The sequence below is a fragment of the Carcharodon carcharias genome, chromosome 20 (genome assembly GCF_017639515.1).
Source record: "Carcharodon carcharias isolate sCarCar2 chromosome 20, sCarCar2.pri, whole genome shotgun sequence".
NCBI lineage: Eukaryota > Metazoa > Chordata > Chondrichthyes > Lamniformes > Lamnidae > Carcharodon > Carcharodon carcharias.
In genome coordinates, this window is record NC_054486.1 from 16,030,532 (window position 1) to 16,043,782 (window position 13,251).

Here is a 13,251-nt window from a genome sequence, read left to right on the forward strand (position 1 = left end):
GTCTAAGGAACCTTCGTGAGTTCTTGCAGTGCATCTTGTAGTTGGTACACCCTGCTGCCACTTTGCGTTAGTGATGAAGGAATTGTGGATGGGGTGGCAATCAAGCGGGCTGCTTTGCCCTGGATGGTGCCAAGTTTCTTGAGTGTTGGAGCTGCTGTCATCCAGGCAAGTGAAGAGTATTCCATCACACTCCTGACTTGTGCCTAGTAGATGTTGGACAGGTTTGGGGAGTCAGTAGGTGAGTTACTCACCACAGGATTCCTAGCCTCTGACCTGCTCTTGTTGCCACAGTATTTACATGGCTAGTCCAGTTATGTTTCTTGTCCATGGTAATCCCCAGGATGTTGATAGTGGGGCATTCAGCAATGGTAATGTCATTGAATGTCAAGGGGCGATGTTTAGATTCTCCCTCTCGATGTCTTTCATTGCCTGGCCCTTGTGTGGCTTGAATGTTACTTGCCACTTGTCAGCATTTGGATGTGGGCTGCTTCAGTATCTGAGGAGTCGCGAATGGTGCTGAACATCGTGCAATCATCAGCGAACATCCCCACTTCTGAGCTTATGATAAAAGGAAAGTCATTGATGAAACAGCTGAAGATGATTGGGCCTAGGACACTACCCTGAGGAACTCCTGCAGTGATGTCGTGGAACTGAGATGATTGTCCTCCAACAACCACAACCATCTTCCTTTATGCTGGATATGACCCCAACCAGCGGAGAGTTTTCACCCTATTTCCCATTGACTCCAGTTTTGCTAAGGTTCCTTGATGCCACACTTGGTCAAATGCTGCCTTGATGTCAAGGGCAGCCACTCACCTCAAGTTCAGCTCTTTTATCCATGTTTGAACCAAGACTCTAATGGGGTCAGGAGCTGAGTGACCCTGGCCGAACTCAAACTGAGTGTCAGTGAGCTGGTTATTGCTAAGCAAGTATCACTGGATAGCACTGTTGATGACCCCTTCCATCATTTTACTAATGATTGAGATTAGGCTGATGGGGCGGCAATTGGCCAGGCTGGATTTGTCCTGCTTTTTGTGTATACGACATACCTGGGCAGTTTTCCACATTGCCAGTTAGATGCCAGTGTTGTAGCTGGACTGGAACAGCTTGGCAAGGTGCGTGGCAAGTTCTGGAACCCATGTCTTTAGTACTGTTGCTGGATTATTGTGTGTACAGCCATTTCTTGATATCGCATGGAGTAAATTGAATTGGCTGAAGACTAGCATCTTTGATGCCGGGGACCTCCGGAGGAGTCCGATTTGGATCATCTGCTTAGCACTTCTGGCTGAAGATTGTTGCAAATGCACTTTATGTTTTGCACTCATGTGCTGGGCTCCCCCATCATTGAGGATGGGGATATTTGTGGAGCCGCCGCCTCCTCCAGAGAGTTGTTTAATTGCCCACCAATATTCATGACTGGATGTGACAGGACTGCAGAGCTTAGATCTGATCCGTTAGTTGTGGAATCGCTTAGCTCTGCCTATCACTTGTTGCTTATGCTGTTTGGCACGCAAGTAGTCCTGTGTTGTAGTTTCACCAGGCTGACACCTCATATTTTCGGGTATGCCTGGTGCTGCGCCTGGCATGCCCTCCTGCACTCTTAGTTGAACCAGAGTTGTTCCCCTGGCTTGATAATGGTTGAGGTTACAGATTGTGATGGAGTACAATTCTGCAACTGATGGCCCACAGCGCCTCATGCTTGCCCAATCTTGAGTTGCTAGACCTGTTCGAAATCTATCCCATTTAGCATGGTGATAACGCCACATCCTCAATGTGAAGACAGGACTTTGTCTCCACAAGAACTGTGCGGTAGTCACTCCTATTGATACTGTCATGGACAAATGCATTTGCGGCAGGCAGATCTGAGGTTAAGTATGTTTTTCCCTCTTATTGGTTCCCTCACCACCTGCTGCACACCAAGTCTGGCAGCTATGATCTTTAGAGCTTGGTCTGAAATGATATTACTGAGTAACTCTTGGTGATGGGCATTGTTCTCTGGGTGGGGGACTTCATTCTGTACCCTTGCCACCCTCGGTGCTTCCTCCATGGTCAACATGGAGGAGCACTGATTCATCAGCTGAAGGGAGTTGGGAGGTTGGCAGTGCATGCAACCAACAAGAGGCTTCCTTGCCTGGGCTGATGCCACGAGATTTCTTGGGTCAGGAGTCAATGTTAATGACTCCAGGGCACCTCCCTCCCGAATGTATACCACTGTGCCAGTGGAACAGGATATACCTAGGGATGATGATGGTGGTGTCTGTGAGGTATGATTCTGTGAGGGTGACTACGTCAGGTTGTTGCTTGACTAGTCTGTGAGACAGCTCTCCCAATTTTGGCACAAGCTCCCAGATGTTAGGAAGGAGGCCCTTTGTAGGGCTGAGTTTGCCGTTGTTGCTTCTGGGTCTCTAGGTTAATGCCAGGTGGTCCAACCGGTTTCATTCCTTATTCAATTTTCTGGAGCGGTTTGATACTACTGAGTGGTTTGCTAGGCCATTTCGGAAGGTATTCAGGAGTCCACTACATTGCTGAGAGTCCGGAATCATATGCCACATACCAGACCAAGTAAGGATGGCAGATTTCCTTTCCTAAGGGACATTGTTGTAAAAATCCATCTTTCTTCACAAATCAAGAATGATATCATGGTCATCATTAGATTTTTATTGAATTCAATGGTGGGATTTGAACCTGGGTTGCCTTACCCTGCGTCTCTCGATTACTAGTCCAATGACGATATCACTACACCACTGCCTCCCCGTGGGAATTGTGTATCTGAAGGAAATCACAGAGATCTGGAGGAGTGAGACAATGGAGGGGTTTGTAAACAAGGAAGAGAATTCTAAGTTCAAGATATTGCTTGACCGAGGGCCAGTGTAGGTCAGCGAATGCAGGGGTGATAGAGCAGGGCCTGATGTGACTAAGGACATGTGCAGCAGAGTTTTGGATGAGCTCGCATATACAAAGGGTAAAATGCAGGAACCCAGCTGGCTATGCATTGGAATAGCCACGTTTAGAGGGAATGCAAGCATCAATGAGGATTTCAGCAGCAGATGAGCTGAGGCAGGGGTGGAGTTAGCGGATGTTATGGCGGTGGAAATAGGCAGTTTTAGTGATGGCGCTATGTGGTTGGAAGCTCAGCTGGGATTCAAAATATGACACCAGTGCTGCCAGCAGAATGGCATAATCTCAAATTGTGGCCGGGGGAGAGGGATGGAGTTGGTAGCTGAGGAAATAGAATTTGGAATGGGGACCAAAAACACAGACTTCAATTGTCCCAGTGATGGAGGAAATTTCTGTCCATCCAGTACTGGATGTTGGACAAGTAATCTGATAATTTTAGCAACAGTGGAGGAGTCGGGAGAGGTGATGGTGAGGAGGAACTGGGTGTCAGCAGCATACGTGTGCTGGTGGGTTCTAAATGATGTAATCAAAGGGACATGTCAATGAGAAATAGGAAGGGGGGCAAGGCTAGATCCTTGGGCAACAGCAGAGCTGGTGGTACAGAACTGGAGAAAGAAGCTATGGTAAGTGATTAAAAAAACAAAAAAAAAACTGCGGATGCTGGAAATCCAAAACAAAAACAGAATTACCTGGAAAAACTCAGCAGGTCTGGCAGCATCGGCGGAGAAGAAAAGAGTTGACGTTTCGAGTCCTCATGACTCATGGTAAGTGATTCCCTGATTACACACAGATAAGAATGGCACCAGATGAGTGTTATCCCACCCAGCTGGACGATAGTGGGGAGGCTTTGGAGGTTGGTGTGGTCAACAGTGTCAAGGCTGCCAACAGTTTGAGAAGAATGTGGAGGGATAGATTACCTTTGCCACTATCACATGGAATGTCATTTGTGACTTTGATAAAAGCTGTTTTGGTATTATGGTGGGGGGGGGGGGGGAGGTGGTGCAGAAACCTGATTTGAGAGATTCAAATATGAAGTTCTGAGAAAGATGGGCACGGATTTGAGAAACAACACGTTCAAGGACTTCAGAGAAGAAAGGGAGATTGGAGATGGGAGTTTGCAAGTACTGTGGGATCAAGTGGTTTTTGAGTAGTGCGATGACAGGTTTGAAAGGGAGAGAACCATTTGCAATATTAGCTCACATGGGGACCAGGAGTGGAAGTGCAGTGGTCAGCAGTTTAGTGGAAATAGGGTTGAGGTAGCAGGAATTGCATCTTATGGGCAAGATGAGCTTGAAACCCATCAAGGGTGATAGGAGAGAAGGTAAAGTGAGTACTGAGTTCAGAGCTAGGGCAGGGGGAAGCTTCAATGGACGTTTGGCCCAGTAGATGAGCAAAAGGGAGGAAAACGGCAAAGGGAGCTGATCAGATGGTCTTGATCTTAGCGGCAAAGAAATCCATGACCTCCTGGCATTTATTGTTGGAGGTGAGGATGGAAGTGACAAGGGGGGAGGAGTTTAAACAGACATGTTGAAGTAGGGAAAAGAAGCCAGGTGTTATCTTTGCATTCCAAGATGATCTGGGAATAGCGAGAAACTCAATACAAACTGCAATGGGTTTGTTGAGGCTGTCTGAGGCAAGTGTATAAATAGTCTTTTTACAACACTTGAAAAGAGAGCTATTCCTGTGGTGAAATTTGATGTGTCAAGAACATTTCAATTTTTTTCAGCATTTGGTACATATTTGCTTTAAATATATATAAAGTTATATACAAAAGCTTGAAATTCTAATGGTTAATTTTTTGGGGTAAAGATGTCTCCATAGCATTAAATTGCTATTGAACAGAAATAAATTGAAAATATATTTATGGTTCATTTCTGTAATCCACTTGACTGCTATCATTGTTTACCTTCTGAAATCCTTGTAAAGTTTTGGAGAAAATTGGTAATTATAAAATGGTTTTTCTGTAACTGCTGTTCAACACTGAACAACAGGAATTAATTATGTTTCATTTCAAAACATTGTAGTTAGTTATATTGGCCTTTTGTTTCTTAAAAGAAACCCTTGAACAATCCATGTGGCTGCCAAGCTGCACTAAAAATGATAGATCCAAAGAGACTTGTTCCTTGCCAGATGCTGTTACTCCAGTTTAACCTGTGTCTCAAGTTTACATAGGACACTTCTGAAACACCTCACAAAATTTACTTCGGGTCTTCCAGTGACCCAGTTGGAAAAGTCAGTTGTTGAAAGGTGATACTAATTCATGCAGCAGCTCAAGTTCACTTCCTCCTGAGTCAGCTAACTTTGTCTGGTGCTATAATTGGCCTTTGCAGTCCATTATTGACTAGGCAAATCAGAATCAAACACGGTAGGGAGTTAACCTGTGCCAGTCTGATTCAGTGCATCAGAAAGTTGTGGATTTAAGTCCCGCTTAGGTTTTTGGCTCATAATGTAATCTTGTTGCTCCAGTTCTGCATTAAGGGAGTGCTGCATGGTTGAAGTCATAATTAGTAGTGGCTCAATTGGCAGTACTCTCACCCCAGAATATTTTGGATTCAGGTGCCACTTCAGGACTTGCACACAAAAAGCTTGGCTGGCACTCCAGTGCAGTGGTGGGGAAGTGTTGCGGTGTCGGAGGTGCTGTCTTTTGGATGAGACTTAAACCAAAGATCTTACCCCCTCAGGTGGACGTAACAGATTCCATGGCACTATTTTGAAGAAAACAGGAGTTATCCCTGGTGTCCTGGTCAATATTTTTCCCTCTGTCAACATCATAAAAATAGGTTATCTGATCATTGTCACATTGCTGTTTCTGGGAGCTTCCTCTACACAAGTTGGCTGCCATGTTTCCTACGTTGCAACAGTGACTACAATTCAAAAGATCTTCAATGGATGGAAAGCTCATTGGGACGTCCTGAGGTTGTGAAATATACTATGCAAATGCAAGTATTTTTCTTAAGAATTCTCCCAGCCCTATTTACCATCTCTCTCAATCAACACCAGCAAAACAAAATCAAATTAAATAGTCACATGCCTCATTGTACAATTTGCCTATTTAAATTATTGCAATTTGCAAGCAACTGACTGTGCAACATTTTTTGAGGAATTTTGATGTGATCAGGTGTTCTACGAGTGCAAGTATGACACATGGTAGGAAATATAGTGTACTCTCAATTGTAGGATCAACAGAGCAGGAAGATTTCTCTCACTTAAACATGTGTGTGTGTGTGTTTTTCATTTATAAATAACCCGAATATAATGACTATTTCTGTAAAAGTATTCTGCCATATCTTTCATCATTGAAAGAACAATGAACGGGAATGGTGGCATGTGAAGTAGACTGAGTACACTCAGCCCTGTGACACTCTGGTTTTACCTAGGTAGCATAAAGACCAGCTCAAGATTTCGACAGAGTATTGAACTCAGAAATTTGGCAAGTGAGGGAATTCTAAGTGTTTGAAGAGTTACTCATTTATAAATCTAGTCGTGTCACATTTAACATAACTTCAACCTTAACTTATAACTTCTTTCATGGTGTTTGTGGTAAATAAGTTGGCTGCCAATGGCAGCTGCAAAGTTAATTAGGTGACTAGTTAGAGCTGGTTTCCTGGTCAGTTTGGGGTGATTTGCTAGTATAAATAAAAACAGGATATTTTCGCAACATATGGAGTAAGTAGCATGGAAGTCAACTCAATGGAGTACAGATCTGATCGAGTACTGAATTCGGGAATATGGTGAGAGAGGGAATTGGACGTATTAAGGGAGGAGTCATTGTTCTGGTGTAACACATAAACTCTCAGGAGGATTCAGGCTCAAATAGAATAAATAATGACACTGGAGAACGTAGAATTAACTTTATTGAACTATGCTTCAAAACTCAAGGAGATAAATAGCACACTGATAGCTGCTGAACAGGCGAATAACATCGTGCAGGATCTATCAATGAAAAGCAAAACTCTCAAACTGACATCATTCAGTTCAGTTGTGTCCTCAATTTAGAAATATGCCACAGAAGCTGAATCCTCCCAATCCGCAGAGCAACTGGCCTGTCTTTCTTTAAACTGTGAGATCAAAAGTTTACAAATCCAGTTATCTGGATGATAGCCACAAAGCTGAATCGTCCACACAATCCCAAGCCTTGCCCTTCAGCCTCTTTACTTTAACCCATAGAAAAACGGGTCTCTTTAACTCAGCTGCAGAAAACTAGCACTTCACCTCCAACTGTCTGCTTTAACTCAACCAGGAAACTAAAGGGTTACATGTTTCCTCAATGATAATCGAGCTTTTCTCTTACACTTCCCAGCTGGTCCCCACTGGCCTCTGTTCACAACTGAAGCACTGGTCAGGTGTTCAGGGGTAAAGATACAACTTTTGATGCATCGACCAATGTCCGACTGTACAGCAAGGAACAAAGGAAGGTATACCTTTCTTATACCCCAACCCCTATACATGTTCTGAACCTGTGGCAATCAGGGACTGGTTATTGCCTGCATGGTCAGCTCTAAGTGGTCAAAGGTAATGTCAGCCCTCAGGGATAGAGTCCCTATGAACTCTTTCAAAATGCCCTTTTTGACTGTTAGAAAACTCCTAAAGAGACTGAGAATTCCATGTTTGATAACATCATCCAGATCTATTCCTTCACATTGTTTCCAGGTTCCTTGCTCCCCTGAACACAATGATGACCCTGTAACCAGAAGATGTTACAAGATTCCCTAAATAGCTATTTGTACTATTGGAATGTTTGCAATAAAAACAGACACCATGCCTGATTTATAATTACAGATGTTTGGTCATTTTTTTGTCTATATCCTGTTGTGAATACAGCACACAGGGCATTTCTGTTAACTGTCTACTTGCACAGATGAATTGACCATTACCATTTTCCACTCACTTAACCTTTGTGTTCCCACAAAGATCAAGCTAGAAAATTCAACCAATTTGACTTAATATAGCATGACTTATGTACATTTTCATAGCATGGCAGGCAGAGAGAGGAAGTAAGAGACAGCAAGTCCTGATATCTGAGGTCTTGAGGCATTAATTAGGTGAGCAGGTGATTATTGGTGAGTTTTTATGTTTTTCTTTCCCTGAAACTGGAGCAGTAGTTTAAAATGGCACAGTTGAAGTGTAAGTTTCATATTAAATTTAAAGCTTAAATTAAACTTAATATAACTAGAAATAATCATTGAGCAATATTTCTAAACCTGGAACCCTAACTTAGTTAAACAGATTAGTGTAGAAATGGCAGGGCAGGGATGTGTTGCAGCTGTAACATGTGGAATGTGGTGGAAGCCAGTGCGATCCAGAGCTGCAAAAAGTGTCTGCAGCTAAAGGAATTTTGGCTCAGAGTTGATGAATCCAAGTTATGGACACTGCACTGCATCAAGGAGGGAAAAAAATATCTGGATACTGTTCCAGGAGGCTATCACACCCCTTAGGTTAAGTACTTCAGATTTAGCCCATGGTGAGGAACAGGAGGGTGTGACTATGAGTGGGGCTGGTATGGGGATCCAGAAGATAGCAATGGAGGAGCCTCAGCCCTTGCACTTGTACAACAGGTTCAAGGTTCTTGTAGCTTGATGAGCAAACTGTGACCACAGCACCCTGCAAAAGGAGGACATTCGAGCTTTTTGTGTACAGGACATACCTGGGAAATTTTCCACATTGCTGGGTAGATGCCACTGTTGGAGCTGAACTGGAACAGCTTGGCTAGGGGCACAGCTAGTTCTAGAGCACGTCTTCAGTATGATTGATGGAACGTTGCCAGGGCCCATAGCCTTTGCAGTATCCAGTGCCTTCAGCTGTTACTTGATATCACATGGAGTGAATCAAATTGGCTAAGGATTGGTATTTGTGATACTGGGCACCTCAGGAGGAAACCGAGATGGATCATCTATCCAGCGCTTCTGGCTGAAGATCGTTGGTTTGGTTTTCACACTGATGTGCTGGGCTCCCCCATCATTGAGGAAGATAATATTTGTGGACCAGCCTTCTCCATTTAGTTGTTTAAATTGTCCACCACCACTCATGACTGGATGTGACAGGACTGCAGAGCTTTGATCTGATCTGTTGGTTGTGGGATCATTTAGCTCTGTCTATCACTTGCTGCTCCTGCTGTTTGGCACGCAAGTAGCTCTGTGTTGTAGCTTCACCAGGTTGACACCTCATTTTTAGGTATTCCTGGTGCTGTTCCTGGCATGTCCGCTTGAACTCTTCATTGAACCAGGGTTGATTCCTGGCTTGATGGTAATGGTAGAGTAGGGTAAATGCCAGATCATGAGCTTACAGATTGTAGTTGAATACAATTCCGCCGCTGCTGATGACCCACAGTACCTTGTGGGTCCCAGTTTTGAGCTGCTAGATATGTTCAAAATCCTGTTCAAAGATTGAGAGTGTGGTTAACAAAGCTTATGTCATCTCACTCTTCATATATAGAGATAATGGGTACAAAAGCAGGGAAAATATGCTGAATCTTTATAAAGCTCTGGTTTGGCCACAACTGGAGAATTGTGTTCAGGTCTGGTCACACTTTAGAAAGGGTGTAAAGGCCCTTGAGAGAGGGAGGCAGTAGCGTAGTGGTAATGTTACTGGACTAGTAATGTCACTGGATAAAAAGACCTCAACAATTCAACACATTGCTTTATTCAGTAGGCCCGATTGTGGACGACATTATTGCTAGACAAGGAATTAATGAATAATCCGCTAAATTTGAAGAAGTACTAAAATTATTCAATGCTTATTTTAACCTAATAAGTAACAAAATCCTTGAAAGGGCTAAATTTGATAAACAAGTCCAGCAGCCCAGAAAACCTGTTGACTCATTCATTAATGACCTTTGCAGGACGTCTGACCATTATGAATACAGAGACCTAAAATCTGGACTTAGCTGGGATTGAAGAAGTGTAGGAGTAGTGGACAAAGCACTCTCAGACATGGTGGCAGCGAATGGAAAAACCCAAAACCTTGCAAAAAAAATGCACAGAAAAACTAAAATTCTGCAAGACTAAAGAAAAATTCGGAGAAGCATTCTGACCAAAGGAAAAATTCAAGAAGCAGACGCAGAGGAAAATAGCCAGGGAAAAGCTGCAGAGGAATGCCTGGCAGCTGAAGACTCCATAAAATCTCGGACATTTAGCTCCAATTCTCAGAGTACAGAGTAAAGCAGACCCAGCAGGGGTGAGGGAAAACTTTTAAATTCCAGGGTACAGCAGTCCTGAGAAACTTTTAAATAGTTCAGTGGTCAGAAATTGCCATTTAAAACCTCAGTCGGAAAAAACAGATTCTCGAGTCAGCATCAGAACACAGAGCTCACTCTGAAAGAGAAAATAGTTGATTGATTAATTAATTTGGAAGAATCGCGGCTGAAGAATCAGCTTTAAAGACTAGCAAAGGCCAGGATTCGCTGCTTTCATGACTCTAAAGCATAGTGCTGAAATGGAGAAGTCTGCAGCTATTTGATCCATTGCAGTAGGCACCCAAGAAAACTGGCAATGCGGGAAAATACTTTGTCTTCAAATGAATGACGACGCCATCTTGAATTTCAGCAACTTCTTAAAGCTGAACCTGCACTTGAAAATTTTTAACCATGGATCAAAAATCCAATTTAAACAGAGCAGTTTGGGCTCATCTAGGACTAAACCTAACAGAAAATTAGGTGTCCTGGAGAAGAAAATTTTTAAACTATCAGAATACATCAGGTCTAAGTAGAAAGTCAGAAAAAAATCCAGATTAATACCTTTTCATACAGGCTTGGTGGACTTCCTGATGAAGTAATCCTAATGCAGTGCACGTGGAATCCTCAGCCAGCTTCAATGAAACATTACAAGCCCTTGATGAATGTTTTAATCTTCAAGTTGTGGAGTGCACTGTGTTTAAACATAGGCACAGAAAACCCCCAGTAAAGCACCAAAAGGGATTGACAATACTTGAGTAAACCACATCAGGACACCAGAGAGGAAGGGAACTTTCTGGAAGTTTCAGAAATATATCTTTTTGGAAATCCTGACACATTACTTGAACTGTAACAGCAGGTGGCAGTGTGGAGCGAGCAGCTGGCTGTGTATGAAAGAAAGCTAGCTGATGAAATGCAAAATAAACCCTGCAAAAGGAAAATGAAATAAGGTTGGAAAATGTTCATATCATAACTGAATTGGGAGATTTCAAACCCAGAATTCAAGCTGAGTATATACGCTTGGAAACACAAGAGACACTAAAGTCGTCAGTGAACTAAACTGTTCAAGATCTGAACAAACAAATTTTTGAGGTGTCTCAGAGGTACAAGAAAGAGACTACAGAGCTGAAAAAATATGGTTGGGTATTTGCAAGAAAACTTGGAAAAACATTACATTTCCAAGGAAATATATGAAGAGGTGAAAATCAAGAACCTAGAATGGCAAGCGTGAGTAGAAGTTCTCAGAAAAGACCGTGAAGAATCTCAAAAACAATTAGCAGAAGCACAATTACAGAATGCAAGCTTGAATGATAGCATAGAGGAATTAAACTCTGCTGAGGAGAAAACTGATCCATGTAGAGAATCAACATTCACGTACAAAAGGTGCGGGTTGATAAGGAAAAACAAAAACAAATGAGAACACTGGAATGTCGCTCACAGGAAGTAGAACACTTGAAAGAGGACTTGAAACGCTTAAATGATGAACTTGTAGAAAAACAGTCACAAAAATGGATCTTCAATTAAAATTTGATGAACTTCAAGCACCAGAAGTCTGGTAAGCATTTGTGCAAAATGCTGGGAGCAGGAGAAGGAATTGCTGATTGAATCGGAACAGTTGTTTACAGGCAGAATTAACAGCTGAAGCTGATGAGCTTCTTGAACTTTGCTCCATCCTTAACAACATGAGGGATGAGATGCACAGTGCAGACGAACAAATTCAGACCTTAAAAGCAGAAAAGGTGAATTCGACGGAACAGGTTGAAAATCCAACAGGTGAAATGAAAGAGTCTTTAAGGAGCAGCCAGTGACCATGGAGGTGGGGGAGCGGGGTCATCAAAGCCAAACTCAAATTTGGTCTTTGCCCGACAGTATGCCAACACAATTGTGCGGCTCCAGCAGGTCTGTTACATTGTGTTCTGGAGCGAATACCTGGGAGTATTTTTGTCCTTGTGGTTGTAGACAAAGGACTGCCCTAACTTGAGGTGACCACACGATACAAGTTGGGCATCAAACCTTCTGTCCAATGTCGTTAAACTACCATACTGGGAAACATATTTAGTGTCTTGCTATTCACAGGAATTGCAAACAACTTTTAAATTTTGCTTTTAAATTCATATTATCTCCTGTTTTCTTCTGGAGGTGTTAATTCCTTTGCTATGGTGTAAAGTCCCATCAGAATCATCACCTTTAAGTACCTCATATAAACAGGTTTACAGCATTTCATTAGCAGAAATGTAAGCGATAAATTTTAAAATCTCTCGGTGTAATTTGTTTTTGATTTTTAGATTAAAATAACATTCTGCTTCATTTAAGCATATTTATTAGTTCACAATCAATGGATTTTATTGTTTAAAAGTCCTTTTATCAAAGAAGTGATATTTGGATTTGCAATTCCAACCAAAACACCCAGACATTCACCAAAGGTTACTTTTAGCATTTTTTCCCCCTATGGTCACTCTCTCTCCTTAACCTCATTTTTACCATTTCCCCAGTCACACAGTCTCCAACCAGCCCTACAAAGGATTGCTACATACAAATCAAGGGCGGGGACCTTGATTGGTTTTCCCATCCCCAGCAGAGTGACTTTGAGCCAATTGTAATACTCCTACCACTGCTATCTGAGATCATCTGTTAGAATAGACAAAACGTCAAACTGGAGATTTTTCTGGCTTATTTGGCTTGGAAGAGACACTACACCTTTCAATGACGAGGGGACCTTATTTAAACTGTGGGAGGCTCAATGTGCCACCATCTGGTTTGATTTAAAAGAGCAGAAGTAGTTTGAAGTCAGTAACCAGTGGTCTGTCCACAGATTTAGAGTGTTTATCAGAGAGTTGCAGACAGCCTTGTTGTTTTTACACATATAATGCCCATTCACAATGCCTTTAAGCAGTTTCCTGCTTGTATAGTTTTGTCTTATTTGTTCATGGGATGCAGGCATTGTTGGCAAGGCCAACATATATTGCCCAACCCTAAATGTGAAAGTGGCAATAGGCCTTGATAGTCTGTGTGTTTTATGTACATCCCAGTGCTCTCAGGGCATGATTGTCAGGATTTTGACCTGTGATCGTGAAGGAACAACAAGATATTTCCAAGTCAAGATGCTGTGTGACATGGAGGGAAGCTTGCAGGTGGAGGTGTTTCTGTGTGCCTGCTGCCCTTGTTTTTGTAGGTAGTTGAGGTTG